The 12338-nt window shown below is 38.0% G+C and overlaps 1 long non-coding RNA gene across 1 annotated transcript; it reads left to right on the forward strand.

Moving 5' to 3' along the window:
- The first annotated feature begins 1081 nt into the window (after positions 1–1081).
- Positions 1082–10746, forward strand: LOC147571125 (uncharacterized). The gene is made up of 2 exons (XR_015247669.1): positions 1082–1187; positions 10290–10746. It is a non-coding gene; the product is annotated as an uncharacterized LOC147571125 (long non-coding RNA).
- The last annotated feature ends 1592 nt before the right edge of the window (positions 10747–12338 follow it).

Here is a 12338-nt window from a genome sequence, read left to right on the forward strand (position 1 = left end):
AGGCTGCTAAAGAAGCTTCCAGTTGATGGTAAGCCATAAAGATACTTTAGTAGCCTTCTAGAATACTTAGCTTTATGGTACCATGGGAGAAGTTTTAAAAGTTCTCTTTAGGGGCGCCTGGGTGGCTCAGTCGGTTGAACGTCCAACTCTTGATTTTGGCTCAGGTCATGATCTCACAGTTTGTGAGACTGAGCCCTGTGCAGGGCTCTGTGCTGGCAGCATGGAGCCTGCTTGAGATTCTTTCTCTCTTTCTCCCTAGCTCTCTCCGCCCATCTCCCACTCACTCTCTCTCTCTCTAAATATATAAACTTAATTTTTTTTAAATTTCTCTTCTAGCATTTAAAATATATATATATTTAAAGTAATTAGAAAAGGCAGATTTTAAGTTATATCTATCAATCTATATATCTCTCTCTCTATATATAACCCAGGCCACCAGGGGCAAAATAAATGCTGTCATGTCATGCCCTCTGGCCAATGACAAAACTATTAGAAAAAAAAATGAAGGAATGTGATTAGGGGAGAGAATTTTAGAAGAATTGGACAAGAGAAATCAAAGGATAAAGAAACCAGCATAGAGAGACTGTCAACTGTTCTGTCAGGGGTTTAGAATGGCATAATTGTCACTATTGTATCCCGTCTCATTTTTTTGTTGTTATTCGAGGATGAATAAGAACATATTTACTCAGTAAATGAAAACTCTCCCTGAAATTCTGAAGTATATGTATTATGTTTCTGAGCATCTATATAATGCTTTGTCTGACATAGACACAAAGCAAATTCAATTAGTTGTCTTTAGCTTAAGTTGCAAAATCCCTTCATAAATTATTTCTTGTCCATAGTTTCATCAAGGCAAAGCTTAAGGCTCTTTAACACGATGTTAAAATAGAGTTTGGTACTCATGTTTCAAAGCAATATTAATAGTACTGAAAAGGATTCTATTTTTCCTTATTCCTAGTTTTTTCATATTAATAGTAAAAACATTTTCAATATAATAGTAACAGAGCACTGATAGATTTCTAGTATTTAATGTTCTTTCATATTTTAGTATTTTTTGTCATTCCTTATGTCTCTTTCCTGAGGAGGGAAGGTTGAAAGAAGTAAAGTCAATACTGTTCTAGAAAACATGGGAATCGTGCTCACAGGAGAGGAGCTTCAAAGTCTAACAGATAACCTACCAGTTAACGGTAAGCACTGTGGTTATTTCTCTGCGTTTCTGCAGAGCTTTGCCTGTGAATGTGCATATGAGAATTTTTGAAATTAGGATTATTTGATGCTGAAAGGAAATGTATCTTAGAGTAGAACCCATTCTAAAGTAAAAAGAAATCCTGCCTCATTTTTAAAATTTAAAGTTATCAACATGTTTTCATACAGAAAGCAGAGAAGCCAGAATGCTTATCTGAGGAATAGTCAGAATGTAGAATAAAACTTCTACGGATTAAATTTAAAAGTGATCGTACGCTGGCTAACGCTTCATTTCTTAGTTCTTCCAATCTGAACCATTTGCTTTTTTGTCTTATGTGTTCTCCCTGAGTGATTTTATGAACCCCTACTTTTAACCATCTGTTTGAACCATCAGTTATGTTCTTTCCAGTCTTCTCCCCAGTCTTCAAACTATTTTATTCTAAATCTTCTGAGACATTTCTATTCAGTCCACCCCAAATAGCTGTTCAAGGATAAAATTTGTAATCTAATATATTCCATATCTTTTTAAACTGATCATCCTTTTTTCTGCTTCACTGACCCTGCCAGAAATCTCTACCCACTTAATTACTTGCTGCTGCCTATTTAAACTCCTAAATATTTTTAAAATCCATTCCTACTCTTTAGCTCTGTATCACTACCCTTCTTTCTATTTCTTTTTATCTCTTCTTAGACTGCTAGATAACTCTCTCTCTGCCTATAATTTTGTTACTTTTAAATCCACTCTACACACAGTGGGCAGAATGATCCATTTCTATGTAAACCTGATCATAAAACTAGTTGGGGTTTTTTTCTCCCCATCTTATCTTCCCCTCTTCTACTTTTCTGTACCTTCTTTCAAAACGTTGAAATAACTCAAGGCTCTGATGGGTTCTCTAAGTGATCTTACCTACTTTTTGAGCTCTGAATTCTATCTGTATGGTAATGAATCACTGATAGCTATTCCTAACCTAAAACACTCCTTGGATCTCTATTTGGTTTATTCACTACCTATTTGCAATCTCCACTTGGATAGCTCAAATAACTTGTAACTTAACTTGTCTTAGTCTGAGCTCTTGATTTTTCTACTAAAACTCATCCCTTCCCAGTATCATTACAAGGCATCACCACTGGAGTTTGTCTTGTGATGTCTTTGTCTAGCTTTCGTATTAAGGTAGCACTAGCCTCATAGAATGAATTGGTGTTTTTTCCCACTTCTGTTTTCTGAAATAATTTATGTAGGACTGATATTATTTCTTTAATTATTTGTAATAATTTACCAAAGAAGCCATCTGGACATAGTCCCTTCTCTCTGAGAAAATTTCCAATGCTAAATTTTCTTGTGTGTTGCAACACTATTCAGATTTTCTGTTTCTTTTTTATTCCATTTTGGCAGCTTGTGTCCATTTTGGAATCTATTTCATGTAAGTTGTTTAATTTCTGGCATAAAGTTGTTCACAGTATTCCCTCTTTAGCCTTTAAATTACTGTTAAGTTCAATGGGTTAATCCTTTCTTTCATTACTAATTGTAGTCATCTGTGTCCTCTCTCTTTTTTTCTTGGCTAGTCAATTTTGATGATGTTTTCGAAGACTAAATGTTTGGTTGCATTGAGTTTCTCTGTCATTGTTCTCATATCCTCTCTAATCTTCATTATTTTCTTCCTTCTGCTTGTCTTTGGTTTGGCTTGCTCTTACTTTCCTAGATGAAGATAAAGACTTAATTATGGATTTGAGATCTCTCTTCTTCTCTAACATAGTTATTTAAGGCTATAAATTTTACTTTAAGCGCCACCTTCACTGTGTCTCATGTATTTAATTTTTATTCAGATAAAAATACATTCTAATTTCTCTTGTAATTTCTTCTTTGACTCATGGATTACTTTGAAATGTGTTGTTTGATTTCAAAATATTTGAATGTCTCGGATTTCCTTTGGTTGTTCATTTCTAATTTAACTCTGTTGTGGTCAGCGAGCATACTTTGCATGATTTCAGTCCTTTGAATTTTATTAACACTTGTTTTACGATTTAGCATACAAGATAATCAGACGCTCTTTGGAGTCTCCAAAAACTTCTAACAGTGTAAAGGGATTCTGTGACCAAAATATTTGTTTTAGAGCCTTTTTTTTTTTTTTTTTTTTTTTCTGATAATTCTAACACTTGAGTCATCCAAGGATTGGCATGTGTTGATTGCCTTTTCACTTGATAATTGATCTCATTTTCCTAACTTTTTGTATGTTAAATAATTCTGAATTGTATCCTCAACCTTGTCAACTATTTTGTTGTGTAGACTCTGGGTCCTTTTAAAATTCATTGAACAATGCTGGTGGGTTTTGTTTTAGCAGGTAATCAACTCTGAGATTCAGAACACAAATTCCATCTCCCATTTCTCTGGATGGTTCCAGTCTCAGTTCATTCTACAAAGCTCTGTTTTACTGCTATGGGTCTGTCTGCATGTGCCACTTGGGTTAGTCTGAGACTTGGGCCCTGGTTTAAATCTTAATTCAGTTCTCAAAGCCATTGCAAGAATGCTTTCTTTGTATCTGTCTCATGCATGCACAACTCAAAAGTGAGCCCAAGACTTTTACAGATTCATACACAGAATTAGGGGATCCCTTTCTCCATTGTTCTCTCCTCTCTGGAATTACCCCATATTTTCCAGCCTGAAGGGGCCTCTTTTCCAGGTTTCCCTGGTCAAAGAGATGGAGTTTTTAATCAGTCTTAGCTTCCTGCTCTGCCTTGCAGTTCTGTGATTGGGGCCCCACCCTCAGGACAAAGCCATTAGGGAAAAGAGAAAACCAAAACAGAAGGCTCACCCCCGTTGCCAGTCACTTCTGCAAGTTTTGGTTCTCTTCTATAGTCTAGTGTTGTTGCTTTTTGTGTTTTCTTTAGACTTTTAGTCTAATCATCAGGAAAAATAGATTGTAGAGAGCTGATACGGCCATGGCAGAATCAGAATCAGCCTCATATTTCATTATTTAAAAAATATATATTCTTTAAAATTAAAAAAATTAAAAAATATATATATGTAAATAATACTTTCACATTTTAGCATGTGAATCAGGATGCATCTTATAATTGTTACCAATCACATAGTAGAGTTATTACATTCTTGTCATTGAGTCTGCATTTGTGAATTTGGTTTTAGCCTGTCACTGTGGCACATTACCACTTTCAGTTGTGTATTGTTGGTACCCCATGCGTTGAGTTTAATTGCTGTTTAAAAACTTCTCCAAAAAAATTGCGCTGTCATTAAGAATTGAAGGGAAAGTTGTGTATACAGGAAAAGCATGGGAACAGTGGCAAAGTATAAATTTATGATTAGTGAAGAAAACATCTCACCATTGGAGGAAAGACCACAATTCTGTTTTTCAAAATTTTATTGCAAAGCTACAACAAAATGCTTTTTGGACCTAAGAAAGAAAGAAACCCACAAGTAGAAAATCTATACTACCTGTTGTTAATGATGCATACACAAAAGAATTGCCTATGATACACCATACAGTGTAAGTGAAGGCAAAAGAAACTGCCAAATCCCTCACAAAGGTAAAATAAAGTTCCAAGCAATGAGGATGGACATCAGACATCAACTTGTCAAAATTTCTTGTTAACTTTAATTGCACCAAAAAGAATGAAATAGGAATAAATTTAACCAAAGAGGGAAAAAAAATCTGTGCTCTGAAAACTATAACACATTGGTGAAAGAATTTGAAGATGACACAACAAACAAATAGAAAGATATTCCATGCGTAGGGATTGGAAGAACAAATATTGTTAAAATGTCCATACTATCCAAAGCAACCTACAATTCAGTGCAATTTACCAAAAGCGCGTTCTACAAAACTAGAAAAAATAATCCTAAAATTTGTTTGGAACTGCAAAAGACCCCCAATAGCCAAAGTAATCTTGAGAAAGAAAAACAAAGTTGGAGATGTCACAATTCCATATTTCAAGATCTACTTCAAAGCCATACTAATCAAAACAGTATGGTGCTGGCATAAAAACAGACACAGGGATCAAAGGAACAGAATAGAGAGCCCGGAAATAACCCCGTGATGATATGGTCAATTAGTCTATGACAAAAGAGGCAAGAATATACAATAGAGAATAGACAGTTTCTTCAACAAATGGTATTGTTGGACCATTTGTCCGGAAAACTAGACAGCTACATATAAAATAATGAAACTGGACCACTCTTTAATACCATACACAAAAATAAATTCAAAATGTATTAAAAACCTAACTGTGAGACGTGAAACCATAAAAGTCCTAGAAGAGAACACAAGCAGTAATCTCTTTGATATCAGCTGTAGCAACATTTTTCTAGATATGTCTTCTAACACAAGGGAAACAAAAGCAAAAGTAAACTATTGGGACTACCTCAAAATAAAAGCCTTTTTTGCACGGTGGTGGAAACTATCAACAAAACAAAAAGGCAACCTACTGAATGGGAGAAGATATTTGCAAATGATATATCCAATAAGGGGTTAATATCCAAAAAATATGAAGAACTTATACAACTCAACACCAAAAAAAAAAAAAAAAAAAAAAATCTGATTTTTAAAATGAGCATAGGATCTGAATAGATACTTTTCCAAAGAAGTCATACAGATGGCCAAAAGACACATGAAAAGATGCTCAGTATCACTCATTATCAGAGAAGTGCAAATAAAAACCACAATGAGATATCAACTCAGACCTGTCAGACTGGCTAAAATCAAAACAATGAGAATAATAAGTGTTGGTGAGGATAACAATTGTTGGTGAGGATGTAGAGGAAAAGAACTCTTGTGCACTACTGATGGGAATGTAAATTGGTACAGCCACTATGGAAAACAGTATGGAGGTTCCTCAAGAAATTAAAACTAGAAATACCATATAATCCAATAATTCCACTACTGAGTATTTACCCAAAGAAAACAAAAATACTAATTCAAAAAGATAGATGCACTCTATGTTTATTGCAGCATTATTTATAATAGCCACAATATGGAAGCATCCTAAGTGCCTATCAATAGATGAATGGACAAAGAAGACACACACACACTGGAATATTACTCAGCCATATTCGTCAAGAAAGATGAAATCTTGCCATTTGGGACAACACAGATGGACCTAGAGGGTATTATGCTAAGTGAAGTAAGTCAGAGAAAGACAAATATATCAATTCACTCACACGTAGAATCTAAAAAAAAGTCAATAAACGAACAAAAAAACCAATCAGACCTGTAAATACAGAGAACAAACTGATTGCCGGAGGGGTGGGGATGTGAGTATTAGCAAAATGGATGCAGAGGAGTAGGAGATACAGGCTTCCAGTAATGGAATGAATAAGTCATGGGAATAAAAGACACCGTATAAGGAATATAATCAATGATATTGTAATAGCGTTGTATGGTGACAGACGGTAGCTAGACCTGTGGTGCTGTGGCATCACGTATAAAAACCTATCCGATGACTGCGTTGTACACCTAAAACCAATGTAGCCTTATGTGTCAACTACTCTCAAGAAACATTTTTAATTTCTTGTTTGCTTTCAATAAAAAACTCTAATGGAGCCCTCATCTAAGAAATGCTGTGTCACCAGTGCTGTTGATAGCACACTGGACAATATTTTGGAGACAAAAGCAGACACCAGTGATTCTGAGTTGAAGAGCTGAACAGCAATTTAAAAGAATTAGATTCTAAATATGAAATTATAGTAATTGCAAGTGTATCTCACATATTTTTATGTTTGCATAAGCATGACATTTTAATTTTTTTTAATTTTTAAATTTTTTTTAATGTTTCTTATTTATTTTTGAGAGAGAGAGAGAGAGAGAGAGAGAGAGAGACTACAAGCAGGGAAGGGGCAGAGAGAGAGGGAGACACAGAATCTGAAGCAGGCTCCAGGCTCTGAGCTGTCAGCATAGAGCCCGAGGTGGGGGGCTTGACCTCACAGACTGCGAGATCTTGACCTGAGCCGAAGTCGGACGCTCAACCAACTGAGCCACCCAGGCGCCCCTGCATAAGAGTGATATTTTAAAAATCGGCTTAACTCTAAACATCATTCAATGATATAAAATAAATTTTCTAAATTATAGGGAAAAAAAAGGAAGTTAGCCGATTTCCAGGCCTAGATGATTTTCATATTCTTCTTACAGTTTGTAATCTATCTTTTACAATAGGACATATGTATATTTAAAATACTTTGCTTAAAGGCAACAACCTCTTTGACCTCAGCCACAGCAATTTTTGCTCGACACCTCTCCAAAGGCAAGGAAATTAAAAGCAAAAATGAACTATTGGGACCTCATCAAGATAAAAAGCTCCTGCACTACAAAGGAAACAATCAACAAAACTAAAAGGCAACCGATGGAACGGAACGGGAGAAGATATTTGCAAATGACATATCGGATAAAGGGCTAGTATCCAAAATCTATAAAGAACTCGCAAACTCCACACCTGAAAAACAAATAATCCAGTGAAGAAATGGGCAGAAGACATGAATAGACACTTTTCCAAAGAAGACATCCAGATGGCCAATGGACACATGAAACGATGCTCGATATCACTCATCATCAGGGAAATACAAATCAAAGCCACACTCACGCTGGGATACCACGTCACACCAAGTGATCAGAGTGGTCAGAGTGGCTAAAATGAACAAATCAGGTGATTATAGATGCTGGCCAGGCTGTGAAGAAATGGGAACCCTCTTGCAGTGTTGGTGGGAATGCAAACTGGTAGAGCCGCTCTGGAAAACAGTGTGGAGGTTCCTCAGAAAACTAAAAATAGAACTATCCTATGACCCCCTGCTAGGAATTTCCCCAAGGGATACAGGAGTGCTGATGCATAGGGGCTCATGTACCCCAATATTTACAGCAGCACTTTCAACAATAGCCAAATTATGGAAAGAGCCAAAATGTCCATCAACTGATGAATGGATAGAGCAAATATGGTTTATATATACAATGGAATACTACTTGGCAATGAGAAAGAATAAAATCATGCCATTTGCAGCAACGTGGATGGAACCGGAAGGTATTATGCTAAGTGAAATAAGTAAGAGAAAGACAGATATCATATGTTTTTACTCATGTGGATCTTGAGAAACTTCACAGAAGACCATGGGAGATGGGAAGGGGAAAAAAAAGAAATAGTTACAGAGAGGGAGGGAGGCAAACCACAAGAGATACTTAAATACAGAGAACAAACTGAGGGTTGATGGAGGGTGGGGGAGAGGGGAAAGAGGGTGATGGGCATTGAGGAGGGCACTTGTTGGGATGAGTATTGAGTGTTGTATGTAAGCCAATTTGACAGTAAATTATATTAAAAAATATATATCAATAAATAAAATACTTGGCTCGACAATAATAGATACTAATCTCCTAATTTAACTTGTTATTTATGGAAAAGGAAAATTCCTATGTGGTGTATATGGGAAAATTTCAGGCAATTTGATCAGAGTCTTCCATAAAAGTACACTATCTCTGAATTTTGTTTACTCAGCATAACCAGTTTTTCCGAACTCTGAAGTCCTTGAAAGTAGAAAGTGTACTTTAATTATCTTTGTGCCCTTAAGACCTAGCACATTTCAAATATTAGATACGTAATTTGAGGGAAATGGTTCTTCTCTCACAACTTTGCACATCTCCACCTAGGCCACATAAATACATCTTGACCACAATCTTACCATAGTCTTTCTTGAAAGCGTCACAGTTCCTCCTGGAACAAGGGGAAGTAGACAGCCTTGTGAAGAGCTGCCACCAAGCAGTGTCTCCATCTGTTTCCCTATCTACAGGAGACGGTCACAAGGTCATTTCTCATTCATCTCCTTAGTTTCAGTTGAACACAACTTTCCGCCTCTCTCCCTTAGGATAGAGCTGCAGATTTCTGTATAAGTCTATAAAACTTGTTGGGTACCATTTGAGTGAGCTTCCCAGCAGCAGAACGACTCATCGCATGTCCCACCCGTCCACTGTCCAGCTGGTTCCGTGTTGTATTCTGGGACTAAAGTGGCAGAGATCCAACACCATGCTGATCTTACTTCTTGGGTATAAGTAATAAACTATCTTAATCCATTTGGGCTCATTGTCTCATTACCATCAAAATCTGTGGAGATGTGACGAGCCAACCTAGCAGTTTCAGTGGCAATCTTTTGTGATCCTGTTAAATACCATACCTCTTCTTAGGAACTCTTCTTAGGAACTTCTTGACCACTTGTCAGTAACTAATGTATGATGACTAAGTAAAGAGTGGAAAATAAGAAAAAAAAGGGAAATTTGCCTATGATGAGATGAATGAAGTTTTTTAACAATTGCTTCAAAAATACACCAGTCATATGTCACTGGCCATTCCATGATTATCATAGTAATTGAAAAGACTTTTCAAAAAAAATTATATTGGGAATATATGAAAGATTACTTCATTTTTCCTTTTATCATACAATGATAGGTAGGCTTTATGGATATACCATAATTGAGCAGGGTCATAGAACATGGCCAACATCAATAATAGTTTCTTCCAGGTTTATAAAGTAGGGTGAATCTAAACAATTCAGGAGTATAAATTGCCTCTGAGTGGACTCTATCTTCTAGGGCAGGGTCAGCAATGTTTCTATAAAGGTCAAATAATAAATACTTCAGGCTTTGTGGTTGATGTGATCTCTGTCCTACTTCTCAGTAATGTTGTTGTAGTACAAAAGCAGCTGTAAACAATGTGTAAACAAATTAGTGTGGCTGTGTTCCAATAAAATGTTATTTATGGACACTAAAATTTTAAATTTGTGTAAGTTTTATGTGTCACAAATAATATCCTTTTGGGTTTTACAATCATTTGAAAATGTAAAAATGATTCTTAGCTCATGGGCCATATAAAGCTAGGTGGTGAACAAATAAAAAGGTACGTGGCAGTGGGCTGGATTTGGCCAATGGACGATAGTTGGCTCACCTCTGATAGGGAATAGGGCACGTCTTCTATCCTAGAATTTCTGAAGAACTGGATTTATAAGTTGAGGATTGACATAGAGCACAATGAAAAGAAGTGGACTTTCACAATATAAGGTTTTCATACTCTGTTTTTCTGAGTCTGCATCATTTTATTATTTTTATCTTTACCTTTTTTTATAGATAATGGGAAGGTTGATCTTGATAAATTGATGGATGGAGTGAAAACTCTTACAGGTGAGAAGTTAATATAAATCTAAGAATATAAGTTTTACTCAAAATTATATTTCAAAGACTTTTATTTCTTTGCTTTTTCTACCATTTTATCCTTCATTTGATAGATCGTTTTTTATCTAATTTCTTAGAGTTACACTTTTAAATCTCTGCATGTTAGTAATAAAATTTAAATTCTGGGGTGCCTGGGTGGCTCAGTTGGTTAAGCAGCTGACTTTTGATTTTGACTCGGGTCATGGTCTGAGGTTCATGATATCAAGCGCCACATGGGGCTCTGCCCTGAAAACATGGAGCCTGCTTGGGATTTCTGTCCCTCTCTTTATCTCTGCCCCTCACTCACTCATTCTCTCTCTCTCTCTGTCTCTCTTTCTCTTTCAAAATAATAAATAAAAATAAATAATTTCAATTGTGTGTCTTGGTAGCAAATTCTTTTTTTTTTTTAATTTGACATTAATATATGACACCTCTTCTATGTGGGGGAAAAATATTCTGTATTAAATCAGTGAATAGTAGAGTTAGGACGGAGAGGAAGATGGCGGCGTAGGAGGACGCTGGGCTCACCGCATCCTGCTGATCACTTAGATTCCACCTACACCTGCCTAAATAACCCAGAAAACCCCCAGAAGACTAGCAGAACGGAGTCTCCAGAGCCAAGCGCAGACGAGAGGCCCACGGAAGAGGGTAGGAAGGGCGGAGAGGCCGTGCGTGCTACAGACTGGCGGGAGGGAGTCGGGGCGGAGGGGCAGCCCGCCAGCCAAGCAGAGCCCCCGAGTCTGGCTTGCAGAAGCGGAGGGGCCGGACGGAGTGTGTTCCGACAGCAAGCGGGACTTGACATCTGGAAGGTTATAAGCTAACAGCTCTGCTCCGAGAACAGGAGGGCTGGAGGACAATGGGAGGGAGAGTTGCTGAGCCCCGGGACAACACAGCTCAGTTTGGCGGGGAAGAAAGGCGCTCGCCAGCGCCATCTCCCTCGCCCACCCCCCAGCCAAAATCCCAAAGGGAACCAGTTCCTGCCAGGGAACTCGCTTGCGCCACGCAAACACCCAACGCTGTGCTTCTGCGGACCCACACCTCCGGCGGCGCGCCTGACTCCCTCCAGCTGCTGCAGGGCCCCTCCCAAAGCGGATCACAGAAGGAGAAGTGAGCTGAGCCTGCCCCTCCCGCCCCCCATGCACCTTGCCTATCTACCCCAGCTAATACGCCAGATCCCCAGCACCACAAGCCAGGCAGTGTGCAAGTAGCCCAGAGAGGCCACACCACCCCACAGTGAATCCCGCCCCTAGGAGAGGGGAAGAGAAGGCACACACCAGTCTGACTGTGGCCCCAGCGGTGGGCTGGGGGCAGACATCAGGTCTGACTGCGGCCCCACCCACCAACGCGAGTTATTCAAGACAGCACAGGGGAAGTGCCCTGCAGTTCCGCACCACTCCAGAAAGTATCCAAAATGACCAAACGGAAGAATTCCCCTCAAAAGAATCTCCAGGAAATAACGACAGCTAACGAAATGATCAAAAAGGATTTAAACAATGTAACAGAAAGTGAATTAACAGTAATAGTCATAAAATTAATCACTGGGCTTGAAAACAGTATAGAGGACAGCAGAGAATCTATTGCTACAGAGATCAAGGGACTAAGGAATAGTCAGGAGGAGCTAAAAAATGCGATAAACGAGCTGCAAAATGAAATGACCACGCTTCAGATTGAAGAGGCAGAGGGGAGAATAGGTGAACTAGAAGATAAAATTATGGAAAAAGAAGAAGCTGAGAAAAAGAGAGATAAAAAAATCCAGGAGTATGAGGGGAAAATTAGAGAACTAAGTGATGCACTAAAAAGAAATAATCTACGCATAATTGGTATTCCAGAGGAGGAAGAGAGAGGGAAAGGTGCTGAAGGGGTACTTGAAGAAATCATAGCTGAGAACTTCCCTGATCTGGGGAAGGAAAAAGGCATAGAAATCCAAGAGGCACAGAGAACTCCCTTCAGACGTAGCTTGAATCG

The sequence above is a fragment of the Puma concolor genome, unplaced genomic scaffold, assembly GCF_028749965.1.
Source record: "Puma concolor isolate L17-30 unplaced genomic scaffold, mPumCon1.1.hap2 unalloc_scaffold_57, whole genome shotgun sequence".
Lineage (NCBI taxonomy): Eukaryota > Metazoa > Chordata > Mammalia > Carnivora > Felidae > Puma > Puma concolor.